This window comes from Lichenostomus cassidix, chromosome 3 (assembly GCF_008360975.1).
Source record: "Lichenostomus cassidix isolate B80296 chromosome 3, HeHo_3.0, whole genome shotgun sequence".
Taxonomy (NCBI): domain Eukaryota; kingdom Metazoa; phylum Chordata; class Aves; order Passeriformes; family Meliphagidae; genus Lichenostomus; species Lichenostomus cassidix.
In genome coordinates this window covers 20659880-20676728 of record NC_139483.1, presented here as the reverse complement: position 1 = coordinate 20676728, position 16849 = coordinate 20659880, and positions in this window count along the sequence as shown.

The following is a 16849-nucleotide window of genomic DNA, read 5'->3' as shown; positions in this document are numbered from 1 at the left end:
AGTTTTCAAATTAAAAAACGTATTTTCTTATTCAATAATTGTTTTTGCTTTAGGACCTCATGCCATCATCACAAGAACAGTTTTACCAGTGGGCAATATTTTGCTGCTGCCTTCAGACCAGCAATTAGAACAACTAACAGGCAGTCCAGACAACAGCCAATTTATCTGCAGAAAGGGAATTTGCATTTCTCTTTATATACCTTATGTTAAACATACACAGTATCATACAATAATTATCACTATATAAACAAATTGCAATTTACAGTCTTCAGAGCAGTGACCTTTTGTTTTATTAGTGCACCTGCACAAAGGCTTTAAAGCTGTTTAAAATGTTTTGAGCCTCTTTTTCATAGCTTTTGAGTACTCCTATTATATAATTATCAAATGGTTGCATATCTATAATATACAATGTATAATTAACATGTATAATTAATAGATACACTAATAACATACACGTTAAAATATTGATATTGGATATTAAATTACATATTATGGTATATTATGCTTTAAACATTATATTACATGTAAGTGGTGTGTCATATATTGCATATCTCACGGGGTTTTTTGCATATATTGATAAAGCTAGTATTTCAGGTCTCCACACATGATCAGACCTACATATATACACCTGTGTGTACTGTGCACACATACAACAGCACCATGTTATTAATTCACAGCTGTATTTGGGGCTGCTGTTTTTTAAGGATATGGTTTAAAGGAATTTCCTTAAGGCATACTCAGTAATTACATAAATAAAATAGATTATGAAAGTCTACACTGGTATCAGGTGTTTTCTGTCAAGAAAAGTACTATGAAGAAAAGTATTGGTATCTGAACCTAATTATTGGTGCTGAAAGTCATTTCATTTCAAACATCCTATTAACTAAAGTCCATACACAGAAATTATTGGCTGCTTGCACCAATCCCCATTATAAAACCCTGTGAAATCCCTTTGCAAAAAAAGGGAAGACTACAGCTTAAACATTAAGTACTTCGATAAAAATATAAGATCAGTTTCATCCCAAAGTACAAATCCCAATCTCCATCTAAAACTGCCTGACCCTAAAATATATTCAGAGCTTGTTCTAATCACAGGAGATGTATTCTGAATAGGACAGCCCTCTATCATCTGCTAAGTCTCTTTAAGTCATCGTTTTCACTGTATCTGAAAAATTAATTCCTTTTCAGAAATATTCTCATCTTCTACTAAAAGAAAAAAAAAAGCTTTTTGATGTAGAGTGACAGGATTATGAAGTGACCCTTCAGGTCAGAAGGAGACTTTTCCTTTTCTCATCAAGGAAATCAATTTCTAAGTCCAAGTCTCTTAAAATAATATATTCTTGTGGCACGCATACAGCTTTTTTTGATCTGCTATGAAAAGAATAAGAGGTAAAGAGGATCAGGGGTGGCGATGGAATATTATAATCTGCCACACTCACACATCAGCCTTTCACTAAGTAATTCCAGATAAATTGAGGATTTACATATTTAAGATTAAATGGGGAAAGAGTAGTGATGCATAAATAGAAGAATACAAAGATACAATTTAGGGAAGTTAACTCTTAAAAAAATGTTACCTGATGTTTGATACCCTTCCACTGTCCCATCCCATATTTTTTAAAGCATATAATGTTTCTAAGGAAATAACTAGGATAATCTCTTTGAGATCAACTGAGCACAAACACAGATGCCTTAGGGTTTCTCTCCTCCACCCCTCCCACCTTCACTACTGAAAAAATACCAATTACCATGACAAGAAACAGTTAAATGCCTCCAAAGACACATACACACAGCAGATGGAAAACAGGAGGAAACCAGCTGGAAGTGTGTTTCCCTTAGAACTGTTTTTAACAGCCTGTGCACAAATAATGTCTCACTAATACGCAGATAAAAATAAAACATAAATATTTAAAAGGTGACTGGTCAAAGCAACAAGATGGCATTCGATATGGGAACTTTCCCTTTTTTACTCCCTTCCCTGTCCATACTCCAGGTAATTGTTCAGAGACATCCTGAACCAGGTCTCTGATTTGGGGAAGGTAACTTTACGGCAGAAGCTCTGGTAATGGCTGTAACCTCTCGTGTTGCTATTTGCAAGGCACAGGGGCTTGCCTTGTTTTTTATTACTTACCTGTTCAGCCTTTGCCTTTATGTTGAGCTTCCTGCCTGGAGGGCATCCCAACACCACCCAGCTGAGCCCCAGGAGCAGTTGTTCACACCAGCATAAGTGGTGTTATTATAATTACAAAATTCCTTCTGCCTTGGGTGCTTAAGGAGAAGCATTTTAGAGGAACTCCTTTTCCAGAAGATACTAAGTACTTTCTGATAATCTGGATATTTTAAGGTGCCCAACAGATCTCTGTAATCCAAATATCCACCAAAGATCTTGACCTGACCCTCTGTAATCCAGACAGTGTCCACGCTCCCTTGTACTCCTGTGGCTTTGCCATTTGGGAGAGCAAAATCAGTGGAGATGGGGAGAGATGGAGATGGAAATGTCTGTGCCCCTTTCTAGCTGAAGCAATGAAAGCAAGGACAGGAGCAAGCAGGGGCATTGCTTGTAAGAAATAAGAGGGACTTCCAGAAGTATAAACGGGGCAAAGGCAGCTGCAGGGGGCAATGCAGAAGGAAAGCCCACTGTTCTTCCCTAGAATTGCCCAAGCCAGAAGAATGTGTGATATATCCTGCTTGTCCTGTCTTTGATCTTAACAACTGTTATCATCAGGTAGAACAATTTTAACTAGAGTAGATGGGTTGTCTGCCATTTATTTAGATCCCTTCCTTTACAATTCCTTCTCCACTGATTCTCATTAGGCAGCTCTTTCACACTCTCCAGGAATTCAGCAAAGCAGATCCTTAGCTGGTGTTAATTGGTCTAAGTCCATTTACTTCAAAGAAGCTGCTCAAACTTACAGTGCCCAGAAATTTGACCCAGTTTCACTTCCCTGCATAATGTGCTCTCTTGATGGAGGAACAGATACACTCCTTCTGCTCTGGCTCTGAAGTGTTAAGTCATTGCACACAAACATTTTTGAGAATCTGAGAAATCTGGATTTTTTGGAGCAAAAAGATCCTGAGCATGGTGACTTACTCAAATGAAAGAAGTTGGAAGCTCTGGAACATAAAGCAGAAAAGAAACAGGGTATCATGCTGGTCCACCCAAAGGCAGAAAGAGCTAGAAAATCCTCTCACAACACATCCAGATGAGAGCAGAAGACTGGTGAACACATGAACACCTGCAGATATCTTGGCCTGAGTGACCTGAGACCATCTAACACTCTCTAGACAACCAGTTAAACAAGTAATCAAGAGGGATTTGGCCCAAATGAAACGTTAATGATTTGGGCCAATAAGAGATGGATGAGTGTAATCTGACCTTTCAAGGTAAAACAGAGATATTTTATCTAATTTTTTTTGTTGTTAATAAATTTTTACAGCTTTTTTCCCACACCTTCAGCACCAAGAGAGGTGAGTGAGTCCTGGCAACTCCAGTCTCTCTTAAGAAACAGCGCAGGCTCGATTGCAGAGGGTGGCTGTACCACAGGGAGAGCAGCAAAGGCAGTGGGGGGTAAGCAAGAAGGACAAGTAATTTCTGATCTGTGAGGCAAAGGTGGGAACAGAATGGTCTTATTCAGTTGGCATCACAAGTTTCAGCAGTTAAGGAGGAGCACTTTTCAGAAGCTTTTCCTGTTAAAATCCTGGCAGCACATCACTTGCTTTACCAGAATATTAAACATGATTTTAAAGTTGTTGTTTTTTAGTGATCAATTTCCTTGTTGAAAATCTACAGAAAAAGAAATGTCTGTTTCCTCTGATGTTTCTTTCCCTCCATGAATGAACTATGCTTTTGTCTGTTTTTATTTTTGTAATGCCATATTTATACCTAACACCTTCAAACACATATTATTTTAGAGATCTGATACCATCTAGTGTTATTGCTGGCTTTTCACATCTTACACTTATCAAGTAACCACAGTCAGCAACATGTCAGAGTTCATCACTACAACACGTCAGTAGCAAAATAAAACCTGCTTCCCACCCAATATCTATATTTACACACCCCACAGGTGGGTGAAATTTGCAGTTCATCAGGAAATTTACTCTCCTTTAATCTCTGGAAATTAGTTTGTGTATATGTATCATTATCATCTAGTGCTTTGCCACTGATTTATTTCAGCCTCTGTAGAAAATAGGCTGGGATTACTAAAAACAAACACAAGTGTTTATAAACAGCCTTTATCCAATCTTGGCTAGGCTAAAGTCAAGGGTACATTTTCTTCAAACCAGCCAATGTTTTACTCCATTTTTCAAGGAATTAGATGAGACTTCAGTTTGCAAGTACTAGTGACTGGTGCAAAGTCTTCCTAAATATTTATAGTTACTGAAAACTGTTGCTATCCAGGAGGGAGATGCTTATATGATTTGATACTACAAGAGGACAAGACTACCCAGAAGAGCCAATCTCTGCAGGATAACAAAGTAGGTTCATCTGTTTGGGCACTTTAAACACAAAGTGTTGCTGAACTGAAAATATGCAGAAACACAGCATTCATAAAGGTAAAAAAGAAAGAAAAGAACAGTGTGGATAGCCTGATAGAAGATAGTGGATTAGTATCCATGGAGACTCCCTTCTTCTCTACATTCACCCAATATGTACAGGACATTTGGTGATTTCTCCACAACATCCCACAAGTGCCTTAATCTGGACAGACAGCAAACACCTCTATAGCTAAAAGGGTAATTGGACTCCATGTCCCTCAGCTCAAGGCCTCTCTCCCTGTGTAATTGGGGTGGATGTCAGTTAACAACAGTAATTTCTGGAGTAGGGCCACGTTGGAAGTAGACTGGTAGCCATCAATACTTTTAAGTCACTCAGCAACCTGTTTATTAAAGATAATTATTGCTACACCTTGTAACCAATTTACAGTCTCTAGAGGAAATTATTCTTTAATTATTAGATGGAATTCATTGGAAACAGGGGGAGAGGAGTTTAATATTTTGTAGCTCTGTGGAACATAAAATTATGGTATTTTTCAACACTGAGTTTCACTTGCTCGCTTATGACTGTTGGCAAGGGTGTCATAAGGGTGTCACTAACACTAAAGGTGTGTTAGTACTTAGACACTAAAGGTGTGGATTTCTGTGATGTTTACACATGCTAGATGCTAGGGGCTAGGAAACAGATACCTGTCTTTTAGAGCACTCTTCCAGGCAGATTTTTTCATTACACAGGCCATGTGAATGAGATCAGCTTAGAGGGAAATGCCCTTGTGTGTCTCTAATGAGGAGGCAAAGAGCAAAGAAAAGAGAGAGAAAGCCCATCTGCCTCCAAAAAAAAAGAGACATTGGCATATCTATGCTATTAAATGGTGGTTTTGGAGAAACCATTCAGCAGATAAGAATTCTTACATGCATTAATTTCTTTCAAGATGCACAGTTAATTTACAAAACAACCACTAAAAGTTAGCAGATTTCATATGCCACTGTCCACACTTGGACCAGAGCTGTGCTGAGCACTGAGTTCGATGAAGGAAGGCAGCTACACGGAAGATCCCCGGAGCAGACCTGGCCACACCCTCCAGATAATTGCTGCACTGTCAATCAACAACTTCACCAAAATGGAAAGAGTTGTCAGGACATGCTACAACCCACTCGGGTGTGACCACACCCTTGTGGAAGGAGGCATGAACGGAAATAACATGCTTTAGGGAGTTTTAGGGAGCTCCAAAGAGCCTGGATCCCGCACACAGCTTCCCAAGGCTGGGTGAAAGACTGTTTTGGATACATCTGTGCATGGGTACTACTTGCTTCAGTGATCTTTAGGGGTTTGCTCTAGCCAATGATACTACAGTGACAGAGAGGTTACAAGGACAAGAAAATGTTGATAACACAGAGGGCCAGTGACAGCCTCAGAACCAGCTGCTTGTGGGAATTAGCAATGCATGTCCCGACACCCATTATCTAGGAACTGAATAACACATAATGATATTACCCCAAATGTGGTCTTCCATTCCTCAGCTCCATTTCCCTTCTAATTTCCCTCTGCTGTTCCAGTTACACCTTTTTAGTATCCATGTTGTTCATGTCTGTATGGCTACTCTCATTCTCTCTCTGGAGAATGACAGAGTGAGAGAATGTTGCATGTGCAACAGCTCTGTTGGAAAGTTTTCAAGAGGTAGGCTGTGAAAATAACAATTTTTTGTTTTATACAGTAACCTTTTTCAAGGGCTAAGAACTGGTTTGGATATCATCTTTTCTCATTTCTCATAAAAAAGATAAGTGGACATTTCTTTATTTTGAAACAATGATTTATCAAAGAAAAAAGGAAAAAGCAGCTGTTTCTCATTCTTTGAAGCAAATCTGACTAAAGTATCTCAATTTTTTGTTCTACTTAAATGTTTAGTTTTCATCTATATGAGAAAAGGACTTGGAGGAACACCTCTCCTTTGTCCTAGCATTAGATACTTTTTCAAGTGTTATTTGTTCTGGCTGAAGTCTTGAGGAATTCCAAGCCACAAAGTTCTCTCATGTGAACAGAGGACTTTGATGTCACTGGCACCTTCAAAAACAAACATATGTACTAAAGTTTTGTGGCTGAACAACCTACCTGCGCTGATGTCTGGAAGTCAACAACATATGTACATTTTCCTCACTCTCGTAGCAAATGTAGGCTTTTTGGACTCAACTACTTTCTGTGTTTAAATTAAACCTGTGATATAGCTGTATACTGCAATGTTTTCCTCGTCAAAGGTTCATTGATGGATTGCGATAATTAATTTGCTTTTACATAATTTCAGAAGGTAACTGTAAAAGCCCCCTCAGCCTGACACTGATACAACCTGGGTGCCTTTCATTAACAAAGCAAGTTCTTAAAGTATCCTTATTTTTACTGCTGCTGCTATATTAGCAGCTGAAATGTGATTATACCTTTGAGATCCATCATGTCACCTATAGTTATCTGAAATGCTGCTCTCAATTCATTATACACAGAAATAAAGATACAAATCCAGTCCTACAGTCTCATTTTATGTGACAGCTCTCAGTCATGTGGGAGATGTGTACCACCAAACTGCATTTGTTTTAAATCTATATTAAAAGCCTGTCCTATATGAGCATGTGGATTAGAAAACGTGTTTCCTGACAATGTCCACAAATGCGCAGTCCAATCCATATTCCTTACCCTAATACAGATCTAATAAAAATGTTCACAAAATTCTTAAGGGTTAGCTGCCTTTCAATTTCTCCCCCTCAGGTGCTTCCTTCCCAAGGGACTGGTTGTTTTAAAAACAAATCCACCTACGAGTCTTGTTTTTCCTAGAAAATCTCCAGATAAGCACAAGTTGAAATCGCTTTTTTTTATCAAAGCTATTTCTTTATATCTTTGACATTGGTTTTGTTCTTTTAAATTAAAGGGGGAATATGTAAAGCTCTGAAACTGCAAAGGACTGAATTGCAGGTTTGTCTGGAAAAGGCCATGGTTTAAGGCAAAGCTTACAGCACTGGAATGGAACAGGGGGGCTCCCAGCTCCCACCACATGTAAAGAGCTTTCCAACCCAGTGCATTAACAGCTCCTTTTCCTGGGCACAGGTGTGGCCACCCCAGCTCTGGAACAGACTGGTAATGTTAAGTCATATGTTGCATGGACAGGGTCAAGGGAGGAAAAGGGAAAATGTTCTGTTTTCCATCGCTTCCCACCACTTCCAAATTTAGAAGTGAGGCTGGGTGTATGGAAAAAAGGCATTACCTCCCACAACACACCTTGACTCTCTTCTATCATTAGACCATCACGATTCCAGCCATTTGACTGTTACAGGCTTAGGAGCAACAAGAGTTTAATTACACAGATATTCAGCGAGGGAATCTTCTGGGTTGTTGCAGTGCATTCAGAAAGAGCTGCTTTGAAATCATTTGAGCAATACACAGCATTCCCTGCGAGAGGCACCCTGCCTTGTTGAATTGATGCAGACTCCTCTCTAAGGTAAGAAGCACATTTGCACGAGCTGGCAGAGCCCACGTGAAAGCTCGGAGCTGCTCAGGGCTTTCTTGACATGTTTGCATAATTGTGGTTTTTCAGACCAAAAGAGGAAGGTAAACTTCATTCATGCCTGACCTGCTGGCCTTCACAGCTGGAACATGTTGGAATCACTTCTGGCACTGAAAAGGTTAATTGTCTCCTGCTGTGAGGTAGGAGTCTAGAAAAGGATACCACATTTGGTGGGAATTATAGTAAATGAGGTTTTCTTTATAGCACTGCTCATTCTCAACATGTTGAAAGGGCATTAGTTCACAGTCACTTTCTCTGGAATTATCAAATCTGCTCAGGAAGCCTTCATTAGGATATTAAACAAGACTTAATAAGTGAAAGTGATTTGCATCGCTGATAATCGTGCGCATTAATCAAGCAAGCTTCTGTCTCTCCCTCTGCAATATGTTTCATGTTCCATTGTAAAGCCTCTTTAATTCTGTAGGGCTTCTTAAAAGGGAAACGTTACATTTAGAAAGCCATTTTTAAAATTATTTACTTAGCAAAGATCACTATAAATAATGTTCAACTCACTCCTCAGCTTTAACCATCAATATAATTAATACTGAGGGGTTTGTATCAGGGATATGGACCAGATGTGTTCCCATTTATCAGATATAGATTGCACTTACTCTAATAAATGTGTTTTCATTCTGAGTAAGTTTTGAAACCAAATAACTGCATGTGACACTTTAATCTGAAGTCACAATTTTAGGCTAAGGCATTTATTTCTCATGCCATGGTGGGCCATGCAAGCTTTCACTACATCATCCCACATACCAGAGTCACCCTCGCAGTCCTTAATGAAATTGTGCGGTAAATATCTCCTGCTCTTTGGTAATTCCAAGGTAACTTTGCGTGATTTATTCTTAGGGGCTGATGCCACTTCTGTAGAGCACAGCCAGCTAGCACGGTGTAATTAATTCTCACACTTCTGCAGCATCTTCCTTCTCAGGATCCCACAAAGGTCTGAAAGAGGTTGAATTTTCACAGCACCCCACATGACAAGTCTTTTGCACACAGGCAAACCAACAGTCAGAGTACAAGCATTTTTGCCTCCATCAACAAATCCTTGAGAAAACAGAATCTGACCCTTGAAACACCTTACTCTGCTGCTCTTGCCACCAGCCTGCACTATGCCAGGGTTTGTTACCCCTTCTAACATGACCCTACAGACACCGTGAGGGCTCTGCACACTCATCAGTGCCACCTGGATATTGCACAGCCACGAGAATAATAAACAAACTAACAAACAAAACCAACAAAAAACCCAACAAAACAATCTTGATATTGCTGTTCTTTGCCAACTGTCCCACCAAGCATTGCCTATAAGAAAATCTTGTCACAGGAGCCATAGTGAAAAATATGGTGAAATGAAAGCCTAGTTAGTGTTTATAGTGCAACAGGAAGCATTGTGGCTATAGCCTGTAAATGCACAAAAGTGACTGTAGGCTAAGTGAGGAATAACATTGATGTCAGGATGAAGAAGCACATCATCAAAACAAGTTCACCAGTAAGGGTGACCTCTTACCCACCAAAATCAGCTAGGACAAGGAGGTTTATAAATTTTTTTAGGAGTCCAGATAAGAATCTGAGCAACTATGGCCATGTTTGGCTACTTCTGATACAACTGTGATTCTGTTTCTGAAGAAGGGATGGAAATTACTGGTGGGAGTCAAGGCCCACTATTTTTGCAGGTTTGATGATTTAGCTTATTCCCTGGAAGAGGCTGCTATTGCTTACTTGCTTCATGGACTTTTTGCATTGTCCTTACTGCATTTCATGCCATTTACATCCTCCAAAGACTCAAAAGCATCATATAAGAAACCATCACTAAAATTACGACCATGAAAGTATTTATTGCTTCTAAGAAAATGCTGTTTGCTGGATTTCATGTTTGCATTCACTGAGGCTGAGCACATAGCTTAAATGGAGCTAAAGAGATGATGTTTCTATAAAGTTGTGGAGACTCAATTCATTCTAATGGCCTGAAACATGAATTATGTGCCCTGCTTCACTAACTTCATGGTTCAGTAAGCTGCTATAGCTCAGATGGAACCATTTATCTGAAGAGAGAAAGGTGTTATTCCCTGCTTACTGCTGATTTCCTTTTATTTGTGTCTATATATGTGTTTATGTGTGGTGTTTTCCAGATAGCAGGTGTTAAACTTCATAGGTCTAACTGAACAGTTTTCGTTTTTTTTTCTAGAGTATATTTGCAAAGATCAACATCCAGCAATTCTGTCCTGCTTTCAATATCAAGTTTTATGGCTGGACCATTCACATGGGTGAGAAACTGTTCCTCTAAGCTTTGAAATCAGTTGGGTGGATTCACTCTGCCAATAACCAAATGGGAAAAATATTTCAGTGTCCACTAATAAGAGCACAAATACAACCATGTTTTTTTCTTAACCGCTGCACAAAAGTTTTAAATTTTCAAAGCAGGATCATAAAGTTTAAGCTCCCAAATCAATGCTTTGGTGTTTAAATGGATTTGGCCATTTGTTTTGCAAGTATGTTGGGAGTTGCACTGGAGGTCAGTGCAGCAGGCTTGCCTGAACACGGTCCATTACCCTCTGCAGCAGCAGCAAACATGGAACAAAGGGACCCCTTCATTATCACACACAAGGAAAACTCTGGCAGAGGCTGAAAGAAGGTAATGAGTATATCTCCAGTGAACAAATATAGTGCCACATGAAGATACCCAAACTAGCTCTAATTGACAAAAATACAGCTTTGCTACACGGCATTGCACTGTGCCATGCAAGCATAGCTTAAACCTGTGTTTGTGGTGGTGCATTCCTGGTAGTTCTGGGTGAAGTTATCTGTAGGGCTAAGACCCCCTCCATCTAGCTCTGACAACTAGAAGATCGGAGATACTGCTAATGATATCCCTCTATTCTGAATTATTGCTGCCAACTGTATCAGTGTTAAAGCTCCTACTCCTGGGATTGTATGATTTGCTGAGAATCTCTACTCTCATTTAATAATAAAAAGGTAATTTCCATCAATGATGCAGAGGAAAGCTTGGAAGCATGACCAGAATATGTCCTAAAATCTCTCCTCTCCTGCCAAAAAATCCCTCAGAGGTAATAAAAGGAGTCTAAAAGGTATTATTTTTAATCTTCCAATATTTAAGCCAATGACATAATTCTCTGTGCTGCACCACATCTTATGATTTTCGAGCACTCAGAAGTATTAATAATGCAGCCTAAAACAGATATTTGTGAAAATGCAGCACTAAATAGCACAGGGGAGAGGCACATGAGGCCTTCAAAACAGCATCGCAGGGCTGGGAAGGGAGGGAGGGCAAATGGCCACACAAGCTGTATCAGTGTGACCAAATAAAACAGGCTCTGGATGTCTCTCTGTTCAGAGGCCAAGTGGAATGAAATGTCTGGTGCCCATAAACATCAATTTGCTTTCCCCAAATCAGGGTGGTTGTGTTCAAACTGCCCCCTGGGACTAGGTGGTCACCTATGAGTTTATTTACTACCTTAGCTCCTGGGATAATCAGAAGGGAGAGCTGCAGGCTTGGGAATTTGGGGAATGGGGCACATGCAGGATCTCTGACATGGCAGGAGGAGGGAGGCAGCTTGCAGGATGGAAAGGGGGAAGAGAAGCACAAAGTCAGTGAGTGTCTGCCAGGTGGGAAAAGGAAAGTACACAGAGCCAGAAGGCAGCAAAATATGCAACTCTCTTAGCACTAAAATAGAATGACTTCCTGGACAGAAAAGCACAACTGCCCTTTTCTTTTCGCTGTAAAATGTTGCTACATTGCCACCACCTCTCCATCTTAGCACTTGTGGAAGTTTCTTGATAAATAATAAGCTTTACTAAGCCAGACTGGCATATGACCCAGAAAGAATTCCATACCAAGTTTTAATTTAATCTTTACATGCCACATTGAAAAATCAGGCAAGATGACATCAATCAACTGCTTTCAGGGGAAAAAAAGCCCACAAACACACAAGAACTCATCTAGAATGAGATTGTTGATTTAGGCTTAATTGGAGCAAATGTTGTTATAAATGGCATGAGTATATAATTTCTCAGACTGATGAAATTTTTGAGTAATATTGGTGTCAAATACAGTCCTGTATGATTTTGAAATGGAGGAATATGTACCAATATAGGGCCTGACTATCTACATTGCCTCTGACTTATTTTCACTCCCTGAGAAAAAGATGACATGCTAGAGACAAATACTTACACCAATTTGGAGGGAAAATTTTGGATGTGAAATTTTTGGGGAGGCTCATCTCATGACCTGAGGCCAAGTCTATGAAAAATTTTTATAACCATAGGCACAAACACAGACTGATATGGTCACAAACATTTTTATTAGTAGAAAAAGCAAAGCAGAAAACTCTGGCCTTTGAGACACAGTGAGAAAGCAAGGAAGTTGATTGCACTAACATAATCAAAACACTCAGACTCTGCCAGAAGCCTTGGACATCACCTGTTTTTAACTGTGAAGGCCAGGAGGTCAGATGTAAACAGCAATAATTGCTTTCAGAAATTATAACAAACATTAAGCAGACCTCCTCATAGAACATCAGTCTGATTTTGGTGATCATGATGTGGAAATAATAAGAGGAAATCCTTTCAAGGTTTTGTGCAAGCACTGCCATGGATTCTCCCAGCCACCAGCTTTCTCACTGTTAGGCATTAATTGATTGCTAATCCCTGTTTGATGGCCCCATTGCAGTGGGATCTGCTCTCACAAACTCTGAGAGTCTGTGACTCCTCTCAGAAGCCCCACTCTTCTCCCCAGAGGCACCTTGTGAAACCTACAGTATACAATAGCTCACTGGTAATTTCTATAATGATGTGCCAGTGGTACTAAGATCCTTGCCTTCTTGCTGGAAGCACTTGGATAACCTGTCAGTGTCTGTTATGTTACCATGTCATATCATATTTTATGTGACACTGCCTACAGGGCTGCATATATGGAGTTTCATGGGCCCCTTCCCAGTGGTCATGGGGCATGTTTGGAGCAGTATTATTTTTTACAACTTCTGGAGTAATACAAAACATTTTTGGAACTAAAATAATAAAACTGACCTCAGACTGAGACTTTGCTGTTGGCCTGATGTATGGTGCACCATGAAAAAAAACAAAAAACAAAAGGAATGTGCCTTCTGTCCTTCACGGTAAACTATCACAAGGATCCAGCAGCCACATAAAATTGGATTCTGGCAGAGTGATCAACTCATTTGTACTCATATTTCCTGTCATTTGCCTTGTGATCTGCTTAGCAATGTCCTTTTGGTGAACCTGACATTACATCCTAAATCTACAGGTCTTTGTTTTTTTTCCCATCAGTATTACCCTTCTCACATGCTGCAAACTCAGCATTGTTGGTGGAAAGTACTCAAGTAAGAGAAAAACACAGATTAACCAATCAATATAGATTAACACACTACCAAAGTAACTTAATTGATAGCAATAAGGCTTTGCCATAAAGGGAGTAAATTGAAGGATAATCATTATAATCAGTTCTTCAAAGTAGGCTTTACAATCCCCTAGTACAGGAGCAACTGCATCTTTCTTCCTGTTGGAGATGGACTGTGTGCAGAGAGGAAGAGAGAGGATGAGAGAGGAAGGAAGGAAGAGCAACTGATGTGGTTGGCTTTCTATTTTGATATATCTGGGTGGCACGTCTTCCTCAAGAAAAACTGAAATACCAGTAAAGACTAGGCAGGAATTGTGGGAGGCCAGGAATTGAACTTGTTTCACACCTTAAAAAATATGAATTAAGAGCTTCTATAGATTGGTATTATTTTATCCACATGTCTAAGTAAGCTGATCACCTCTACATCTTTAAAGAGGTGAGGATAACCTGGAGTACATAAAGTGCCTGTGAGTGACAGGGTCAAGGATGGAACCAAGGGTCTATAAATCCCAAATCCTTGCTCTCACATATGGTTAATACTTCCCTTCAAATGTGAAGAATGATGATTTTTCTGGGTTATGTTACTTTTGGGGGCTACGTAATCTCTTATTGGCCAAGAAATTAGTTGTTCAAGATCCAAGCAAATTAAGCACACTGCAGTGAAAGGTGAAGATCCCATATTAATTTGTCTGTGATAGCCTCCACTTCTGAAGAAAAATGCTCATTTCAAATGTGATTTTATTACAAGAGCAATAGAAAACACTCTTTTCTTAAATGAAGTTATAAAATGATTTTTACCACATCCTTCCTCATCTCCTTTTCCTACGGATCAGAACGACAGGAACCAGATGCTAAGCCAGAAAGGACATTGTTCCACCTGCAACATCTGGCTCTTTGGCAAGCCATACGGGAAGCTTCAAAGTTGCATCTCTGCCTCTCACATGGTAAGGCTGCTCGTTGATTGCTTTATCTTTCTGGATGTAATTTTCCTTTGATTCACCTATAATTCTGAGGAACTGATACATTTGTATCCATTTTGAATAAGGTTCTATACAAATGCCACATTTGATCTCCAGGCAGATCCTTTTATTTTCATTTAAATGTTCTTTATTGCATTCACTAGCTCTACTGCTGCTCAGCTACATTGTGGCTGATACTTGCACACATGCCACAGCCTTTTTTTCCCTACACCAAGTTAAATATTCAGGCTCTCAGCCATGCAAAACCAAGTAGAAATTAAAATACTTTTCTTAGTATTACTCCCTGCTGCAGTGAGGCATTTTTAGAGAAGAAGCAGCCACCTGTTACTTACAAACATTCCTGACTCACTCCTGTCCTCAATTCCTTAGTCCTCTTCTACCAGATTTTTTCCACTTCTGTTTCTTGTGAACATTGGATCAAGTAAATTAAACATTAAAGTAACTTTCAGATGAACCAGAAAAACAAGATGACTGCAAGTTAAGACTGAGCACCAGTCTCCTCAGAACCAGCTGGTCTACTGAGGTAACAACTAATTTCATCTGTTTTCAAGCACTTTGATGTCTAAGTATTAAAAAGCCCCTGTCCCTACAAAAAAGATAATCGAGATAGCAGAGAACTATACAGAGCATGCATAGCACAACATTGTTCTGGCTGGGCTCTCTAGAGTGTGCTGTGAAACACTCTGATAATTAGTCAGAAAGGAGTAATGAATTATTAGCATCCATTCATTCAGGATTTAAATCCTGATTAGAAATGTATCCTGCCCTACAGCTATCAGTACCTTTCTTACTTTGTGTTGGAGTCTGTAAAAGGCAACATGGTTCCCACCTTTGTTCCGCTATTCCCCTCCTCCACCTGCACCAGCCATCAGACTGGAATCTATTTCCCTAATTATTGCATCCCTGCTCTGAGGCAGGTAACATGCAGTCCATCTTAAAGCAGGATAAGGAGAAGCCTAAAAGAATTATTTTTTCCTTAAAGAGCCAATTTTTTTCAGGTTCTCTCCCTGGGGCCAACCCAAACTCAGCAGCTGCTTCTAAACAGCATAACCCATGACAGCAGGTCAAGCCATCAGTCCACAAAAGGCAATGAGTATGTTCCATGATGTGGCCCAGAAGTACTTTCTTCATCTATTCACTCTAAACACACTGGGTCAGGCTATGTTTCATGATGGGTGGACACTAACCTACTTCTTATCAACTAAATCCCAAGGCAGAGGGAATTGCAGCTTTGCCTATGTCTAACTAGCAAACTCAAGGATAAATGCCTTGCAACCTGCAGATATAAAGTCATTGCACCAGTGCAATTGGCAAAAATATGTCCCACTGTACTCCACCCTCGCAAAAATCAAGAGGAGTAAAGGAAGCCTATTTTCATCTAAATTTTAACTTATTTGAAAATATGAAAATAGTACCCAAAACTTATTTTGCCTTTCTGAGTTTTAAGGATAATTCCACTCTGAGTCAGAAAACCTGGATTTTCTCCAGCCTTCAGAAATTTGTTGTCATGAAAGTTTCTAGCAACAGAGGAAGCTGCAAGTGGGGTTATGGCCCAGTTCTCCTAGCTACTGTACAAACTCAAGGTAATAGATGGTCTCTCATGCAAAGGACTAGCAATAAAAATAAAAAATAGATCTGGAAAGTGGCAGTGGAAAGAGAAGCATAGAGGTGAAGTGACTTAATAAGGTTACTTAGCAGAGCTAAGAGTAAAATACAACTCTACCTGTGCCCTCTCCAAGTACCCACTAGAAGAGGCCATAGACATCCCTCAGTTTTTCCAGGCAGTCCCTCAGTATTTTTTACCCTTGACTGGATGCCTTCATTTGGTCTTTCTAAAAAAAAAAAAAAAAAAAAAAAAAAAAGTCCTTGGGCTGTAGTTCACAGTCTTGCCAAAATAGTTTACAAGTTTGAGCTTGTTTATTATTTTTATTTTCCCCATTTTACACGTTTATATAGTGGTTGCACAGGAATATAAGAATATGTGGGGTTTGACTCTTTTCTCTAAAATAGCAAAGCTGACCAGCATAGTTCAGTCCAATTTGGAGAGACTGTTTCCAGCCTTTCCTTAGCTTGCTGACACTTCTGCTCTAGACCAGAAGGAACTTTTGTGTATCAAAACCCATACTTGATTTTCTAGCCTGACCTGGAAGTAGATACTCTTCTTTCAAGCCTTTCCTCTCTCCTGCTGGGCTATGCACAGTTCTGTCTTTGCAAAAACTTTTCCTTGAAGAAGGCTATTTTCAAGGAAATTGAGTGATCATGGAGAAGGATCACCGTGTGCAGGAGATCCCCTTTGGTGCTTTGACCATTTGCTGAAAGATGCATGAATTCTGTCAAGAATATCACCTACAACACAGTGCTCTCCCGTATCTTGAGGGAAGGTCACAAAGAACAAGCAAGGAGCTGGGAATCTCATGGGCACCAGAAGGATTAGACAAGATAGAGAA